The sequence below is a fragment of the Myotis yumanensis genome, unplaced genomic scaffold (assembly GCF_028538775.1).
Source record: "Myotis yumanensis isolate MYYU_CA2020_CCGP unplaced genomic scaffold, mMyoYum1.0.hap1 SCAF_8, whole genome shotgun sequence".
NCBI classification, from domain to species: Eukaryota; Metazoa; Chordata; class Mammalia; order Chiroptera; family Vespertilionidae; genus Myotis; species Myotis yumanensis.
The window spans coordinates 68,213,687-68,233,740 of NW_027223759.1; the positions used below are offsets into that span (position 1 = coordinate 68,213,687).

General features: G+C 39.4%; 1 protein-coding gene across 2 annotated transcripts in view; it reads right to left on the bottom strand.

Moving 5' to 3' along the window:
- ARHGAP15 (Rho GTPase activating protein 15) overlaps positions 1-20,054 on the bottom strand; it is a 662,894-nt gene that overhangs the window by 65,011 nt on the left and 577,829 nt on the right. The gene's annotated exons all lie outside the window — the stretch shown is intronic.

Genomic DNA, 20,054 nt, shown 5'->3' on the forward strand with positions numbered 1-20,054 from the left:
ACCCTCAATAGCAAAAGGGATGTGTCATGTGATTAAATTAGGGGTTATGAGATGGGGAGATTTTGCTGGATTATAAGGGTGGGCCCAGTGTAATCATGAAGGTGGTTAAGAAGGAACCAAGAGGATCAGTGTCAGAGACAGAAGTCATGTGACAGAGGAAGCAGGAAAAGAAAGGGCTGTGTGATAAAGGGCCATGGGCCAAGGAACAAAACAGCCTCTAAAACCTAGAAAAAGAAAAGAAATAGACCTCCAGAAGGAAGTCAGTGAACTGATTTCCATTTTCTGACCTCCAGGAATGTAAGGTAATAAATTTGTGTTGTATGAGCTTGTGGCAGTTTGTTACAGCAGCAACAGGAAACAAACACACAAGGACACAGTGTGATTTAATTACCAATATTCTTTGTTTGCTTGATTTTGTGGAAGAGTAAATAATTTTTTATTACTTCTATGCTATCCTGTTTCTGTAATACATTTTGGTTTTTGCTATGAATTAGGAAAGTGCAAAAACAAAAATTGAAAGTATAAAACATAGTCATATACATTTAAAAAAATAAGAAGTTCTTCAAAAATGCATGCCACATGAATTTCTTTCCTTCATTTTGTTTATTTTTTACTTTTATGGGCATGGATGGCATAATAAAAACTAAGTTACTTAGTACACCAGAGAATTCATCTTGCCATAGTTTTAACCAGGGAGGAGAATTATAATTATTTATTGAACTCAAACATTTTCTATACTTCAATCTCTAACTACTAGCACAGAGCTCCAGGTGACCCTAAAGAGGCTACTACTGCAAAAGATAATGTAGAAGAGAATAATATGTAAGGCAACACTCACCCAATATCCATTCTCTTCTTCCTTAGCAAGGCAATCCATTGTTGTGGGAATGCCAATATACCCACTTAAAAGAGCTCATTTCCTAGCTTCCTTGGCAGCTAGAGTGGCCATGTGACTAAGATTGGCCAATGAAACTTAAGTCAAAGTGCAATGTGGGACTTCTGGGGAGACCATGGAGAGGGTGCTGGTTTAGCTTTTTAGCCTTTTCACCTCTGCTCTTCACAATGAAGATAGAATGGTTATAGCATGAGATGACACTGAGAACGGAGGCCCAGCAGAGTGGAACACATGGCTGGGAGGCACTTCCCTGAATCTGTGGAGCAGTCACTGGTCCTACCTGCCTGTCGCTGAGTTTCTTTGACATAGAAAATAAGCCTCTGTGTACTGGAACCTTTATGAATGGTTCTCTGATACTAAAGCCAAACACAGCTCCTAATATGATGTGCCTCCTGAAGCCCAATTTGTAATCACCTGTTATTAGGTAGATTGCCGGGAGCCGGTCCATCCTTGCTGCTTGACACAGTCGCTGCAGGAAAGAAACATCTGCACAGCATATGTTTCAAGGGACCTGGCATATATAGCATACTATTCTTAATATGTTTGCTCTCTTTAGCGCCATGTGTTTTAACCAAGGTCACCTCTCCGAGAAAGGTTGTTTCCCCAGGTGGGGATCTTTCCCTGAGGTTAGGGAGGGGATACAACCCCTTAATTAAGTGCCAGGCGGGTAGTTAAGCTACATAATCTTTACTCCCTGGAATGGAGATAAGAAACGCCCTAACCTTTGTAATAGAAATTGACAGGATTAAAATCGGCTGGTATAAATATGGATGTAACAAGACAATAAACATCAGAACCTCATCAGTTCCTAACCAGAGCTCCGACCAGAACTTTGGCTGGAAATCCTGGCTATAGGTCCTGACTAGGCTGCTGATCAACTGAAGGCTGTCTTCGTGTCATTCCTTCTTCGCCGACTCCGTCCACACCTTTGGGGACCCCTGGACCCGCTGGGATTGGACCCCAGCAGTAGATGAACTTAATAAAGTGGAGTGAGAAAGAGAAACAGGCAGGGTATTTCAAATACACTGCTGCAAACAAACAAACAAACCACTTTTAATAAGAAATTATGGGAAAAATATCCTGCAGAAGATGGTATTTGGCAAAAGTGGGCTGGGGTAGTCTTCCTAGTATAACTGTGCTTGGAAGCTTTTCTCCTTGCTCCTGAAACCACAAAGGCCTATAAATAATACCCCCACAGTCACAGCTTTCAAAGTTGCAGTTATTCTTAGGTGAGTTCCAACATAATATGGATTGGACAACTGTCAATGAGAGAGAGAGAGAGAGAGAGAGAGAGAGAGAGAAAGAGAGACCAATTGCAACATCATAGAATACAGCAAATCTAATCTTTCTACCCAAAGGTTAGAAAGACTCCTTGTAGTTTAGTGATTCTAAGATATTGTGATGCTTCATGAGACCAGTTGGAACTTATCAGACACCAGAAACTCAGGAAAAGAAAGAAAACAAGTCAATGATGAGAGTGAAATTGATACAGTATGCCCAGGACAGAGCTCTTGGGACACTTGGGTACCCTGTATCTGGCCATCTGTAGCTAACGCTACACACCAATGAGTATATGCAAAGATATATAGCCCATGCCGGTAACAGAATTTACCTGAGGATCTGTTGAACCACTTGGTTCAGGCAGTAAAGGTGATAACAGAAGAGGTGGTAGCAGTAGTCCCGATATCTATTGTGACAGTCCTAAATAAGGATGTCTTACTATTAAAAGGTGGTAGAGGAGAGAAGAAGGGAAGGGAGGGGAGGAGAGGAAACCTTTCTAATTTCATGAAAATCTCTGGCCATAGTGATGATCAAGTCAATGTCAGAATCTCCAAAAAAGCAATCAATTGACATTGAGGACTACAGAAGCAGCAGCCATGAATCAAGCTGGGCAAATGATAAGTAGAGAGTGGCCCACATGAGTATACCCAGCAAACATCTGTTTTAGGGAACATATGATCTAGTCAAGAGTGGTTGCAGAAAGGCTGGGTGTGGAGTTGCATAATTGGAAATAAATGAATTTGCAAGATCACTGCCATGGTGCTCGGGCAGCAATTAAAACTTCAGCAAGTCTGTTTAACCACCAGGTAAAATACTCATGAATTTCCCTAGACAGAGTCAGTTCTTCTGTGCTCTGTTACTCTAGCACATTCTATTCCACATACTAGTAACACTGCCATGGTTTGAAGCAATCCCAGTGCCCATCACTAGAGGAGTGGATAAAAAAGCTGTGGTACATATATACAATGAAATATTATTTGGCCATAAAAAAGAGTGAAATCTTACCATTTGTGACAGCATGGATGGACCTAGAGGGTATTATGCTAAGTGAAATAAGTCAGCCAGAGAGAGACAAATGCCATATGATTTCACTTATATGTGGAATCTAAAGAGCAATATAATCAAACAGACTCATAGGTACAGAGAAGAGATTGATGACTGCCAGAGTGGTGAGGAGTTGGGGGACAGGATAAAAGAGCTAAAGGGAATGACAAGTACAGATTGGTAGTTATAAAACAGTCACAGGGATGTAAAGTACAGCCTAGGGAATATAGTCAATGCTAGTAATCTACACTAATAAAAGAGAAACAGGGTAATTGGCGTATGACCGCTACCCTTTTCATTGGCTAATCAGTGAGTATATGCAAATTAACTGTCAGGCAAGATGGCGGCCGGCAGCCAGGCAGCTGGAAGCGAACATGAGGCTTGCTTGCTGCAGTGAAGGAGGACTCCAATGTTCCCCGCCTGACTTGCCGGCCTCTGAGCTACAACTCTAAGCAACTATGTACTATGTTGCAAATAAGAAGATAAACAAAACACCAGAAACCAGTGGACTGAAACCCAGCCGGATCGAAACATTGTATCCATGTTTTCAGCAGGGAGGCCTCAGAGCTAAAGCTGGCCCAGAATAAAAAAAAAAAAAAGAAGAAAACAAGGAGCAGTTGGGAGCTTTAGTCACTTGCCACCCGGAAAACAGCCCTCATCCCCTCATTGTCCCTGCCCAGACTGGCCAGGCACCCCAGTGGGGACCCCCACCCTGATCCAGGACACCCTTCAGGGCAAAACAGCCGGCCCCCACCCATGCACCAGGCTGCTATCCTATATAGTGAAAGGGTAATATGCCTCCCAGCACCAGGATCAGTGGAGCAGCGAGGCTCCCGGCACCGGAATCAGCGTGACAGGGGGCAGCGCCCAAAACCCCTGATCGCCCTGCGGCTCTGTGTGTGACAGGGGGCGGGGCCACAACCTCCCTATCCTCCCTGCTCTGTTGGTGACAGGGGAAGGTGCCCCAACCCCCTGATCAGCCCTGCTCTGTGCCTGATAGGGGGGAGCTCCCCAATCCCCTGATTGCCCTGGGGCTCTGTGCTTGACAGGGTGAGGCACCCCAACCCACACCCCCCACGGGCCCTGCTCTGTGCCTGATAGGGGGGAGCTCCCCAACCAACTGATCGGCCCTGCTCTGTGTGTGACAGGGTGCGGCGCCCCAACCCCCCTCCTCCGCCCCCATGGGCCCTGCTCTGTGTGTGACAGGGTAGAGCCATAACCTCTCCATTGGCCCTGCCCCGAGTGTGACAGTGGTGGCTCCCCATCCCCCTGATCGGCCCTGTTCTGTGGGTGATAGAGGGTGGCGCCCCAAGCCCCCTACATGGGCCTTGCTCTGTTTTTGACAGGGTAGAGCCATAACTTCCCCATTGTCCCTGCCCTGAGTGTGACAGGGTGCAGCGCCCCAACCCCCTGATCTGCCCTGCTCTGTGTGTGACAGGGAGGAGCTCCCCAACCCCGTGATGGGCCCTGCTCTGTGTGTGACAGGGTACAGAGCCCCAACCCCCCTGATGGGCCCTGCTCTGTGAGTGACAGGGGGCAGCGCCCCAATCCCCGGATTGGCCCTGCTCTGTGAGTGACAGGGGCAGTGCCCCAACCCCCTGATTGGCCCTGCTCTGTGCATCACAGGGGGTGGCACCGCAACCTCCCCATTGACCCTGCCTTGAGTGTGATAGGGGGCGGTGCCCCAACCCCCCAATCAGCCCTACCCTGAGCGTGACTGAGGATGGCATCGCAACCTCCTGATCCGCCCTGCTCTGTGCATGACAGGGGGCGGCGCCCCAACTCCCCAATTGGCCCTGCTCTGAGCCTGACCAGGGGCTGCACCTAGGGATTGGGCCTGCCCTCTGCCACCTGGGAGCAGGCCTAAGCCAGCAGGTCGTTATCTCCCGAGGGGTCCCAGACTGCGAGAGGGCACAGGCCTGGCTGAGGGACCCCCCCCCCCCCCAGTGCACAAATTTTTGTGCACCGGGCCTCTAGTATTATAATACCTATGTATGGTGCCAGCTGAGTACTGGAAATATCAGGTGGACCACTTTGTAAAGGACATGATTGTCTAACCACTGTGCTATACACCTGAAACTAATACAAAATAATATTAAATGTAAACTATAATTGAAAATAATTTTAAAAATTAAAAAAAATATTGCCATGGTTTGAATGCCTATTGATTTCTCCCATTCAACCGGGAATTCTCCTATAAAGCTAGGAAGCACTTGCACTGGCATATAGTGGCTTAAATAAAGAATAAGTGAACCAATGAAAGACAAGAACATGGGTTGGAATAGACAGACCTTGCTTTGAATTTTGTAACAGCTTTTTATTAGCTGGTCTTGGACAAATTTCTTATTTTCTCTGAATAATACTTAAAAAGCCAGTTTTATAGATTGAACAAGATAGTATATAATGCACCTAGAACAATGACTAGTAAAAAGTAAGTATTTCATAAGTGTTTCCCTTTTCCCCTCTTCACCTTCTTTGAGAGCCATGCTGGTCGGGTTTACTTTTCATTTCCAGCATTAATCACACCATCTGGTTGCAGTGAGCATTCAAATGTAGTTGAACTGAGATGGTGCCAGTGGTGGCAATGCTCTTGCTGTGGTAGCCTGACATTTCACAACACTGACTACTCTGTGAAAGGCTGAGAGACTGACGATCTGACTGGTGAGTAGTTCAGTTACATAGAAGAATCCTTGTAAAAGTCTACGGTGGTTCCCATATCTGCTTATAAGAAACATTCTACATGAAGTGTATTTTATAGAATTTTTTTCTCTTTCTCAACTTTCACCCACACTTGAAGAATTGGACAATTGAATTGTGCTGTACACATTGTGTGGCTAAGTTGTTCATACATGGAGGGGGAATTGGATGATGGCTTAGAGAGGGCTGAAATATTATCAAGGAGGAGCAATTTATTTTCTTAGAATAGAATCTTTGAAAAGGTTATAGGAAAGCAGTGGTTTCCCATTCAAATCAGTACCACACCCACTTGTCCATAGCTTGTAAAATCAAGAAATAACGCAAACACTTCTAAGTGGAAGAACATCTAAAAATACAATTGGAAACGTTGAAACCGAAATGACACCTTTTCAGATCTAGTTTATTGACGTGTCATATTAGGAATTGGAATTGCATACATAATACAGGAGTAGTTAATGAGCTAAGATTCATACACAGCTTACTAAAGATGTGTCAACTGTCTTCAATTGATTCAGTGAGCATGTGAAAGACAGCACTTTCTATTAATATTTCTCCTTCAGCATATGGTTTCTCATTATTGTGAAGTACTGAGAGTTTTGAGAAGACTGAGATATCTCTTATGGAAGTGGGAAACAAGGAACTTTTTTTCTACATGGCGAAATAGAGTTAAGTTGTATACAAAAAGGCTTATATAAAAGTCTTTTTAGTAATAATAAACTCTATAATTCTTTGCCCCTTCACTCACATTTGCTCCTATCTTTATTTCTTAATGACTGATTTTTATGCTCCATACTCTTTAACACCTCCTTTTTAGCTCCCCACCCTTATCCCAACAACCTCTCCAATCTCTAAGCTGTGAACCCACAACTGCATACAAACTCTTTCGGTAGGGCTTCATTTTTGTTACCCACTAGTGGAAAAAAAATGTTTATGTAAAAATATACATAATGCACATGTAGACATTAAAATAGGAAACCATTTCTTATTGATGGCCACTTCTCACTCACCTGGCCCCATTCTTCTCAAACTACCCCAAATTCTGTTGTAAATGAGCTTCTTCAAAAACAACTCCCAGATACTTAAAGAAGTAACATCTTCTACATGATGTGAAATAGCTTTAACATTATGATAAGGATGTGGCTTTATAGTTTCCCCCTGGTTCATGAATTTGAGGACACATTTAAAAAATATGCTTTACAATGGTTACATTTGCATTTATCTGCATGAAATGTTGCTACTAAAACAAGGATATTTACAACTGAATGCGTTTTTGCAGCGAGATAAGATAAAGTCATACAATGATGGAGAGAGTTCTACACAGTCCAGGACCCTGGACCTCCGGACCCTGGAACGCTTTTCTGGCCTTATCATTCATCCATTTACTATTCTTAACTTATATATGGACACATGTTGAATCATATTTCAAAATAAATTGTGCTTTGTTATAGAGGTCCACTCAGGGGAAGAAAAGACTGAATTCTCCCGGTCACCAATGCATCAGGGGCACTCTTCAGTCCATTTATCTGTAATTCTTAGAGGACAACTGTACCCCTTTGTCTGAAGGAGGTCAGCAGTAACACAGCTGTTCTGCTTCTGAAAGCTATTCTGGAATGTATAATGCATCCAGCATGAAAAATGGTAGTCCCTTATATGTCAGGGATGTATTGGGAAGAAAGCAGTCTAATTTCTATCCAGTTTGTACTTTATGCATCATGACCACTTCAGAATTTAGTTAGAGACTGTCCTGGCTTATAGGAGGACTGAGTGTCTTCACAGAATATTTTAAGTGTACTTAGCAACCGGTTACAAATCTTTGAGGATATTCCTTGTAATTTATAAAACTTGAGTTGGATGTTAAGGAGTCATTCAAGGCATGTTGCCACTTGCTTGATAAATTCCTTTAAATAAGTTACATTTACTTTAGGAAGAGCCACTCCCAGGGTGAATTCAAGACTCATGCATGGGTACAAATAGACACATACTTCAAACTCATGTTGTAAATAAGAGAAGCAGTACATTTCAGAGGTATCTAAAAATTAGGTAGAACTGAAAAACCTGATGTTTTCAGTTTCTTATTTAAAAATACCAAAAAACAACCACCACCATATACTTATTTCATAAAATTGTTAGTAGTAGTAAATGTTTCAATGCATACATGTGCACATATAGTAAATGGTCATTAAGTGTAAGTCACCTTAAATCAAAATCTTTCTTTTGAATTATCCTCTGTATCAGCGCTGACATATGATTGCTCATAGTCCAAGGCTGTTTCCAAAATCATATGAAGCCATAAATTTTACTCTTTAGTACTCTTTCCAAAAAACAGAAACAGCCCAAACTGTGTGATATTTTTGTAAGCACACAGAGTGCTTTCCATTATCAAAGAGTGCTTCGTTATAATTCCTCAGTAGATAGAGTATATCATAAATAGGCTCATCATTGTATCCTAAACAGTGGTCTCCAGGCTAACCTGGTGTTGGCAATTTGCACTTTTCCTCCAAGATTCCGTACTCCTCACCCATCTCCAAACCAGAAAAGCCATCCTTTGCATCTAATTAAAAGGAAGCAATGCCTGAGCTCCCTGGTACATTTGACTTTAAGTGTAGAGAATCCACGTCAAAACAGTTCAACTGGAGAACAGTGGTATGTGACTTGCAGCGCAGGAGAGATGCCGCAGGAACGGACTCTAATTATTAGACTCAGGTGAGACCGTTTCCTTTATCTGGTGGGGATTACCTGGGAATTAGAGCTAATCACCTCGCTGGGAAACAGGCTTCTCTTGTATCAGAGCTTGTCCTTTCAGGAGATGTTAATATCTTGTCTGATTTTTGAATAAAGAAGCCCTTTTAGGGAAAATTTTAAAAATGGAAATAGCCCTCTCTAGCTAATAAATGGCCATAACAAGAACACTGGCCAACTGAGTGCCGTAGCCCATGGATCCTGCCGGTGAGGGGAGCTTTGGTGTCCAGGGGTGCTTCTGCCGATCCTGGAGGAGCCCGCCCGCCCCCAGCACGCTGTGAGGAGCCCACCTAATCTTCAGTGGGAACTTTATTTCTTGCTGTCTTTACTCCTACTCCCTGGCAATAAGCAATTCAAAATTATTAAAAGGAAAATAGTTTTATCTATTTCTTCAATCATTTTTAAAGTATTAAACATGTGTATGTATATGTGGTCGAAGAAAACAAATCCATTAAGGCCCACGTGCTATCTGTGGCAGATACAAGCAAAGTTGCTCATTTTGTAATCCAGAGGAGAAGAGTAATAACAATCACCATTTCTTTTTCATCTATGTTATTCTAGAACTTCCAGTGCGCCAACCTCACTCACATCAAGGGCAAGAATTCAAATTTTAGGTTCTCAATAACTTTTCATAAGTGGTATTGCTTTGGTGCAATCAATTTTAGGATGATAACATTACCTAAAATTCACCAAACTAAAACTCTCTGAGACCCAACTTCCTTAACGCTGCAGCAACTCCCCTCTTTGAATTGATGAGTAAGGCAGCAGCTGACACCCCAGCAGCAATCTGCATGGAAAAGCATGGTCTTGTCCTCCATAGAACTCTTGTTTTCAAAGTAATCGTGGAGGTGTCATGGTGGCCAAGTCCATATCTGTAACTTACAGATCCTACTAATTCACCTTTAGGCCATAATCTGGGCTGAGAAAATAAAGCTTACTAGTTTGTTTCTTTGAAATCCAGTCCTCGTACGAAAATTTTCATTAAACTATATTTATTCATATATATCTAGTTTTACAGGCTTTAAAAAAAACAAGGATTACCATTTTGAGTCACTTGACATCTTTCTAATTATAAACCAGTAATTCTCTTTAAATACTCTAGTAGCTCTTTATATTAAGCATTATCTTTGTACATTTTCATAAGGGTAGAAACCCTACAAATACTTTTCTAGATAGGAAGTCTTTAATGTAAGTGTCTATCTCTTTCTATTGGTAGATAAATTAAATTTATAGGGAATTTTTAAAAAATCTCACTTGCAAACAAGTAGGATTTGTCATGAAATTAAGACAAATGCTAACTAAGAAACCTTTTTTAAAGGAAGCACATTAAACTTTACCCATAACTATTTCTTTTGAACAAAAACCCTCTGGAGAAGAGATAATGGTTCGTATGTGAACTGTTTTCCTGGCCGGTTCACTTGACAAGGCCACACAGTGACATTGAGAGAAGGCAAAGTTAGCAGCACAAACATCAAAATCCTTTAAGAAATGGGGAATAAAATAATTTTATGATTCAGCCTTTTTTTTTTTTTAATTGTGAGACTATTGTAAAAGAAGAAAAACAGGCAACATGTGGCAACTTTAGTCAGCATTTCTGAGCTGGGAATGATAAACACCTCTGCCTGGCTCTGGCATTTATCAGGACTGAGATATTATTACCACATAGAGTCACAGCATGGTTACTGTTATCATCGGGAAAAAGAGCCAGCTAATCTTAATGGTTTGTAAAGCCGTTACCTGCACTGGTCTGACATTTATCATGATCATTTTACCACATGGGTCCTACATAGCAAAGGTCTTTTATCTGGAAGGGACATCACTATGAATTATTATTTGCAGCTAGGTAGAAAATTGTATGTTGTAGATACCTTTTCTCATTATAAATCACACGGTCACATTTCACCATTTCCCCCAGAAAGCTGCTGAGCCCAGGTTTTTTTGCCACAGCTTGCTTTCCTCTCCCTCTCTCTCTTTTTCTTTATAGTTTCTTGAAAATATTAGCCATTTTTTTCATTAACATCCTTAATATAATTTTTGAAGAACCACATATATGGTAAGTGAATATACGGATGCACTTCAATTATAAAGGGCTTTCTCCACATTCTGTAGAAGGGATCACATAGAACTTTAGAAATTGCAGTTGATAAACCCACTTTTTTTTTTTTTAATGCTTAATGCTCCCTTCTGTCTTGGTGGCCAGAATTTTCTCTGTTTTTGACCTTGTCAATAGAATATTTACCAGTACATCAGAAAAAAATTCTGATGTTTGATTTGAACTACTCAAAACACTTATGCCATTTCTTGCCTGAAATCCTTCGCTTGGGAAAAGGTTCTCATGAGAAGTAAACTATAGTTTTATTTTGTTAGACTGCGAGTTTTTTTCAGATTTTGTTTTCACGAGTTACAATGAAAGTAGAAGATTCCTTCAACAAATTTGTTTAAAAATTGCTTAGGTTCTATTCCTATCTATGTCCTAATGACCTACATTAACATATAGTATGGAAGAAATAAGGATATTAAAAGGTATGATGTTCTCGAAGCATGGGACCAAATCAGTAAAGTGAAACTCATTAATTTGACAATGGAAAATTACAACGAAAAGCCCACATTGTTTACCATGGGGAAGAAATGAAGAGATACTCTCTTTTAAAAAGATTGAGACAACTAATCTTCTGAAAGATATATTTATATATTTTCTTCTTTCTCAAGTGTTCCATTAGGAATAAACAAGCCAGAAATTCTGCACTTTTATAATGAAGAGGGAGGAGAATTCTTTGCCATCTTTGCATTTAGAAGAAATGTGCAAGAAGAATGTGACAATTTAAGCAAATCAAGATGGTTTCAAATGGATCACAAACGGGACTTCGTGGGCTGTTTTATACTAGCATGTGAAGCAGACAGTAAATTTGAAAGGAGGATTTTCTCAATGGTCTAGTTCCGATATGTTTCCCTATTTCTTTGTGTGTTTAAAAGAGGTTTGGATGTAGTGTTTAATATTGCTTCGACTCTTTTGCAAATGAGTTCTGGAGAAATATTCGAACATGAAGAAAAGCTTATGTGCTATAATGCTGAGGGCAGCTGGGAGGGTGGGGGGGTATGAATGGAGAAGCCAGATAGATTCCCCAAGCCTGGATTTAGCAAAAATAAACACTTACCATTCCATTAAAAAAAAAACAAAAACTTTACCATTTTATAGGGTAGTGGAGGCCTGGGGTGGGGGTTGGAGGCGGGCTGAGAGAGGTCAATGGGGAAAAAGGGGACATATGTAATATTTTCAACAATAAAGAAGAAAACAAACTTTACCATTTTTAATGTTTCTGGGCATCAATAGCAAACCACTCTCCCTTTGAACCCTTGAAGAAGCCAACATTTTTCTCAAATAACTCCATTATTTGGGGGGAGGTGAGTAAATACTTTAACTTGACTTGCATTATTTTGCAGTGATGTGCGTTAGTTTGCTTACCTTGTTACATTTGGTAGCACACTAATTGTTGGATTCTTACAAATTCCTTTCAAAGGAAATAGTTTCTGTTTCAGAGACGTGTGAGACATGCTTGCACAAATTCAGTGGGAAGGAGTGGAGGTGGAGGAGTCATTTGTGTAATTAACTTGTACTTTTACTGCACAGAAGGAGTTGTACACACTTTTTAGCCGGGTCACCTAAAATGTTATTGTAAAGAGGTTGTCTAATATTCCAACACACTGCGTTACCAATAGAATGAAAGGCTACACTGATTTAAAACAAACAACGAACAAACCCTTTTATTATTATTTTTTAAAATTCAGAATGACTCTTTTGTTCTAGTTTAACATCATCCTGCTATTATTTCCCCCCAAATCCTGTAACCTGGGAGTATTTACAATAATGAGTATGGGGCTTTGCTGCTTCGATTTTCGTCCTTTGCTGGGGGACCTGGGTGAATCGCTGAGTGCTAATGAAAGTCAGAGACTTCTAGCGGTGGCTGGAGCCAGGCACAGGCAGGCAGACGCTCGGAGCTCCCCACTGTGCTGCAGTGCACGCCTCCCTGCTGTCATGTTTACTATAGTTTTAATGTCTGTGAAAAAATTCTTCATGCAACCAAATTATGTTATGCCCTCTTGTTTATCTAACCCCACCCCCATTTTAGCAGATTCCTGTTGCCCCTATTACAGAAAACGCCTTCTCAACTTAGTGGCCATCTTATCACTCAATTTGTGCCGTGAGAGCCCAGCTGCTTTGCAGCTATGTTTAGAGGGTTATACATGGTCTATCTAAAAGTTTCAGGAGGATTGCACACACATCTTGCTCTACTTATTCCACCTAATCACAGATATCCTCCTCTATAATGCATTTTAATTTTATGGTAGATCATCTTAAAGCACCAAATGTAACCACCCAGCATTGACAATACTAGTTTAAAATGCAAATGTATTTGGTGACATGCACTGTGTCTTTAAAGAAATCTATTGAAAAACCCCAAACTATCACTGCAAACTAAATAATGTGCTCTAAGATGAAAACAACCAATCTGTGGTTTGAATGGATTTATGCTTTGTCCTTTTCTTAAAAATGAATATTTCAAAGAAAACGATCACTCCATTATATTGTAAATTGATGAATTCACCAAGTGTGATGTACAGTGAAGTTTTTAAATGAATATTCATACAACTCTTTTGATCCATTAACAGGACTTAAGACATAGAGGATGCATTTAGATAGTGGGGTGAAAAGAGGAATTAATAGCATAAATAGCACTTGGAAAAGTTTAACTTTAATGTATCAAACTCCAGGTGCCAGAGTTTGAGGAAAATAACCAATAATAGCCATTTTTTACATATTTGATGGGACTGATTATGCAATGTGCAACTCTAAATGGCTTATAGCACATTGTAGCATGGTTCCATCCCATTGGCTACAGTAGGGTGCAGGCAGATGGATGACAGTGACAGGGAGAGAAGTGCTTTTGCTTAGCCGTGCGTTAAGATGCCATCCAGAAGCTCTGTGCACTGCAGACACTTCATTAGGATGCCAGGATAATGGTAAACTACCACTCAGAGTGACACCCCATTTCCTGCTTACTGAGCGCTCCAACCTCGGCAGATGTCAACAATCTCACCGTGCTGCCGAGCAGACCTAACTTTCCAGCCACTCCGACTCCAATTTTTCCCTCCTAACAGTGCCATACATTATGTGCAATATGTAATGGCAAACACCTCCCCGAAAACAAAATCTGCCCAGTTCCTTAGGACTGGAGTGCTTAATTTTTCCCCTTCTTTTAAAAAGATGAGGGACACCAAGTTGGGTAACAGACTATGTCCATTCCCTATTCTAACCTCAACATGTCTGGCTATGATTTCCAATTGCTAATCATAGTTCAAAGTGTTAATTGTGTGGTGAACTCTGATTAATAGTCGTTAAACTCTGATCACGGGGGAAAGGGCTGTTTCTTTTAATTAATGTCCGTTCCAAAGGTACGGGATTGTGGAATTCTTTTGTTACAGATTTTAAGCCTAGTTTCGGCATGGTTCTCAGTTGTCTGCCAAGAAAAGGCTGACTTGAGCATCTGGATGATATTTCCTCTGCAAATGTATAACTTGGGGCCATTCGCACACCTCCTTCCCAGCAATTCAAGCCAATAGAAACTTTGTTCCTATGGTGTAAAGTACAAAATTCTTTTTATAAAGAACCAAGGTGTAGTTTAGATAATGAAAGAATAAAACCCCCCAAATGGAAAAATATTTTGAAACCTACCATTATGACACATGATTGATTTGCATTTTGTGATTCTAAGTATCTTTGTAGAAGCTCAAAGGGCTTGCAAATAACAGGACTGAAAATAAATATCCTCTTCTCAGGTCTGTCACCATTTCCAGATAAAGACACAAATGTAAAGAAGTCATAGGCAGAGGTCACACTCCAAGGGAGAATTTGAATGCCCACTTTCAACGTGATGCCCTCTAGAGAAAGGTGATGCAAATCTTGACTTTCGGTTTAAAATAGCATCTGGTTGGCAACACCTAAACCAGTTCTTGGAACTTGTAGATAAATATGCTCCAAGACAAAGAAAATAGACTAGAATTCTTAAAATAAACAGGGGCTGGCAGTCAATGTGATGACAAAAAGTTAAAAGAGTAATTTCCTTCAAAACAGAGTGAACTTAATTGAAAAATGCCAGTGGTGGGACCAGCTGTGCTCTTGAACTACTGAACCAGACAACCTGCCTTTCCGAAAGCAGATAGAACTATCCTTATCTTTCTTCAGCTGCCAGATTTCAGAACCAAAGACTTAAGGTCCATGCCAACCTGAAAGACTAGGCAGCACTATCCTACAAGCTAACGCTGTTGATTAGGTGAATGCTTTCCTCCTTCTCTTTCTCACCAGTTGTCCCCACTTCAAACTATAAATGAAGACGTCTCTTTTACCTGCAATACTTTAGAGATAACAATTTCCATAAAATGGCCTAGGAGATTGGGAGTGGAAAGCAGAAAGGATGCTCTGATAATGGCACATATCACCACAGGAATTGTAGTTCCATATGTAAAACACAGGAGGGGTGGAGACCAGCAAAATTCTATTAGGAATACATTCTTGGAATTCTAATGTTTTATGTATTTCATTTTTTAGAGCACCAGTGAGTTAAGGAATATGGCAGGAGAAGATTCGATGATAGGAAGGCCACAAGACAATACATATGCTAGGTAATAATTCATATAAGAGCTGTGCTGATCAATTTATCATCTAGGTATTGCTCCAAACAAGAATTAGACTAGAATGGAAGCAAAGGGCAAAAGGAAATATGCATAGATACTAGATAAATTTCCATCTTTTGAGATGAGTAACCATAAAATTTTAAACAATGCATGACCTATGAAAAAAACTCATTTTGAATAAGAGAACAATGCTCAGAAGTACAGAATCTCACAATGACCATGAGGCAATTAGGAAACACTTTAGCATCTTCAATAGAATTGGAAACATCAAGGAGTTTAATGAAAAGGATTAGCAAGCCACAAGGAGAGAACAGGGTAAGATGAAAAGATACTAGGAGAAGATGATAGGGAGATAGATGGTGAGGGAAGACAGTGTGAAAACTAAAAATGCAAAAAAAAATTAAATTTGGCATTAAAGGCCCAATTGTCACTGCAAAAAATTAGGTCAGTTATATGGATAACAAACTAGAGAATCTTCTTAGAATGTGGACACAACAAATGATAGGAAGGAGATCTGCTGGAAGTCAAAGAACTGAGGGATTATCTACAAGTATACGTATACTTGAGGAAACCAGAACATTTGAAAAATGTAACAACCAAGGACGAAATTAAAGAAACTTCTGTGAGTGAAAAAACTATCTCAGTAATAAAAATAATAACTAGTTTCCAAGAAAACATCAGGTGTCAATGCACTATTTTGATATGTACTGACAAAACTGTGAATGATAAAAAAATTAAGTACTATCTTACAAATATTCAAACAAAAATACAACTAAATAAGTAAACAGCCAGTCTTTCCTCAGACTTATCTTACTACATTCTAAAGTAAAAACAAAGCAATATCTACTGTTTATGAGGGGGGACTGTGGCCCCCAAACTGTGTGCATACTTAAATGATCTTTTGCATGTTAAGCTAACAGAAAGATATTCTCATCTATTCAAAGATTCATAGTAACACTGCTTTCTTGCAAAGTTTACTTGAAGGCTTATATAAGACTATCAAATGATGAATCAAAATTTGTAACTCAAGAATAGAGACCTTATAAACAAAACCAAGTATCTTCTTTACTTATTTGGACCCCAAACTCAGAAGGCCCCATTGGATTATCTCTGGCTTTCATTGCATTCTCAGTAGCAGGAAATGATTTTCTTGTAATCCACTCTTCACCATTCAGGTGAAAGCTCTAGGAACATATAATGACCATGTAAAATGATGACTGGTGCTATTCAGTTCTGGTATTTGCTAGCAAACACCATTATTGGAACATTGCATTGGAGAGTTACTAAATATATGTTCTCTTTCCCTCTTGAAACTCAAAACTTCTGAGATCAGTAGAATATTTACTCCCATTGATATCTAAGAATCTTTGCTAAAAATGCTTTATTTCTATAATAATTGTATTTTAAAAACTGAGTTGGGGGGCAATTAAAGTGATAAAGATTGAAAAACAAAGCAATGATAAATATTACATATAAATTTCCTATGTTGTATAAGTTTTTAAATTAAGTAGGCTAGAGGAAAAATGTAGCACAAGAACATGAAACTCTCCCAAATATATGCTGGTAAATTCAGAGTGATTTTCATTTTCTTCTCTTTACTTTTCAGTTCAAGTTAGCTTTAATAAATACTTATTATTTTTGTAATCTGTTAAAACAGACAATTTAAAGTAAATTCATACAATTGCTTAAGTACCATATAATAATAGCTTTGCTAAGAAGTTAATTAAAATTACTACTAGACCCTGACTGGTTTGGCTCAAAGAGCGTCAGCCTGGGGACTGAAGGGTCCCAGGTTCAATTATGGTCAAGAGCATGTACCTTGGTTGAAGGAACATACCCAGTAGGGGGTGTGCAGGAGGCAGCTGATCGATGTTTCTAACTCTCATTGATGTTTCTCTCATTGATGTTTCTAACTCTCTATCCTTCCCCCTTCCTCTCTATAAAAAAATGAATAAAATATATTTCAAAAAAAATTACTACTAGAAAATATACCAAAATATTAACCCATCACAAGTTATCTTTTTTTTTTTTTTTTTAAATATATTTTATTGATTTTTTACAGAGAGGAAGGGAGAGAGATAGAGAGCCAGAAACATCGATGAGAGAGAAACATCGATCAGCTGCCTCCTGCACATCTCCTATTGGGGATGTGCCCGCAACCCAGGTACATGCCCTTGACCGGAATCGAACCTGGGACCTTTCAGTCCGAAGGCCGACGCTCTATCCACTGAGCTAAACCGGTTTCGGCAACCCATCACAAGTTATCTTTAACTAGAGGCCTGGTGCATGAAATTCATGCACAGATAGGGTCCCTAGGCCTGGCTGGTGATCAGGGCTGATTGGGGCCTTCAGCTGCCAGCCGGGGCCTCCCTTCATTCCGCGCCACTCCTGGTGGTCAGCACTCATCATAGTGAGCAATCGAACTCCTGGTCTCCCAGTTGAACTCCTGAGGGGACACTTTACATATTAGCCTTTTATATATATAGATAATAGGATTATGGATCACTTTCCCCCCATTTTTAAATGCATTTTCCAAATTTTCTGTAATAAGTATGTGTAAACTTGCTAATAAAAATAATTCTTTATGTTTGGCATAGATGGCAACCATTGGTTGTAATATGCACAGAAAAATAAACTATTTTCAAAGATCAAACCCTTTTTAGGAAAATAATATACTTGACCTTTCCTCTAAGTATTTTTGTTGCAGTTAATCTTTTATTTAGTGAATATATTCCATAATCAAGAAAGCAAAGTCAGAGTTTGACACTTTCTTCTCCTGAGTGAAAATAGTGGGTATAGGGTACTGGCAGGGGAAAAACAGAAATTGTGAAGCGTCCCAGGAATATATACTTGCAACCTGAAGAAAGACTAAATATTGTGTATTGCCATGTATATAAGTATATTCTAGTTCCATATTCTAATTTCTGATTCTTCCTCAATCAAATGTTTCCTTAGGGGATTATACTGCCTATTGAACTGAACTTCTGAAGTGTGGAGAATAAAACCCATAAACACAACATTAGTTCATGGATGAGATTGTATGATAATATTTCTAAGTCAAAAAATAGGCTGCTATTCATCTTATATTGAAATAGGCATTTTATTCCCATACCTACCCCTTTAAGTCACAGCAATTTCTCTTCTCTTTTAGCAACAATGTTTGTTAACACTTTCTCTACTTATAAAGAAGAGTTGAGAAATGAGGTAGTATCCAGATAATCTATATCCCTAAACTTCACTTTTGCCTCATTTTTATGTACATATTAGTTGCCTAATTAATATCTTGATCAAATTATCCAGATAATTGACTCAGTTCTTAGTTCACCTTATATGCATAGTGACTTGAGAAATTATTCTTTAGAGTTAACATCAAGAGTCAGCTCCCAGTTCTATTAAGCAGAAACACAAGAAACCAAAAATTAACTATTTTGAATGTAGAAGTTGTTGGACAAACAAAATTTAATTTTTTGGTTTAAATTTTTATTCAAAATTGGTGTTTGATTTGTATGGGCTATGAATTTGGAATGGTAGGAAGCAACTGTATGTGGAATATTTAACAGAGCCCCCTGTTGGTTAATCTTAGAAATGTCTTCTGAATCTTTTTGGTCCTTGGTCCTCCAGATGACCGGAGGCTATTATTTAAGCACATGTAATTTGCCATGTGATTCAAAATGAATTATTAGGAAGAGAGCAAAGTCAGCCTCCATTGATATTACTTCAAAATTGATTAATATCATTTTAAAAATAAAATATTTTCAAAAACCATCATTTGGTTTTCTCTTTTAAGGGATATAAAAAGGCAATATCAATCTCCAACAAATGGCTAGACATGTAAGTAATATGGAGACCATTTTAAATTAAATTAGACTAAAAAGTAAATTTGTGCATATTACAATGGGATTCCTTAAAGAGGCCGAAAGCAAATGCTATAGTAAGGAACTGATGCTTTGCAAAGGCTCTTCTGTTCTTTCTAAAACCAATTTGTGGCTGAATTTAAAAAGAGAATAAAGTTATTTTCTCATATAATCAAGCAATGGCCCTTTTCACTAGTAGACATATTCCAGGACTTTAGAAATTGAAAAAAAAGAACACAATAAAGGATGCAAATGTTATTCTTTTCCAGCTAACATAATTTTTTTTAAAGTAAACATCAGCTCCTCAAGGGAGATTTCGATTTGAAGACTGTTTATTATATCATTTGAATAGGACTAGACCTGGCCTTTTGACTTTGAACCACTACCAAATTTCAGGCTGTAAGGAAATTGTTCTACATTTCCTGACAAATTGAGTTAAGCAGACATTAAGTGGGCTTTAAGAAAACAAATGGCCATCTTTATCACAGGTGGACACTGATGGCTTAATGGGGCCTGGGCTGATTGTATCACTTCTAATGGCTTGACGGGAAGCATTAGGGTTTTTGCATAAAGAACTGGCATTGCGAACCCTGCTAACACAGACCTGTCAAGCGCTCTGTATCCCTTTGTGCACGGAAGCAGATGTTTGTATGTATACTATGAACTGGCATTAGAGCAAGCGACAGATGCCTGTATGAATGCCAGGTTTGTGAATTTTTACAGCAGGAGCATGTTCTGAGGAAGTGCAGCCCTGCCCTCTATCATAGGTAATTCCCAGTGGAACTTGCTAAATCCCAGCTCTGTTTTCATTATTTGGCTTTCCTAGCAACTGGATAAATGTGTCTATCCTGAAA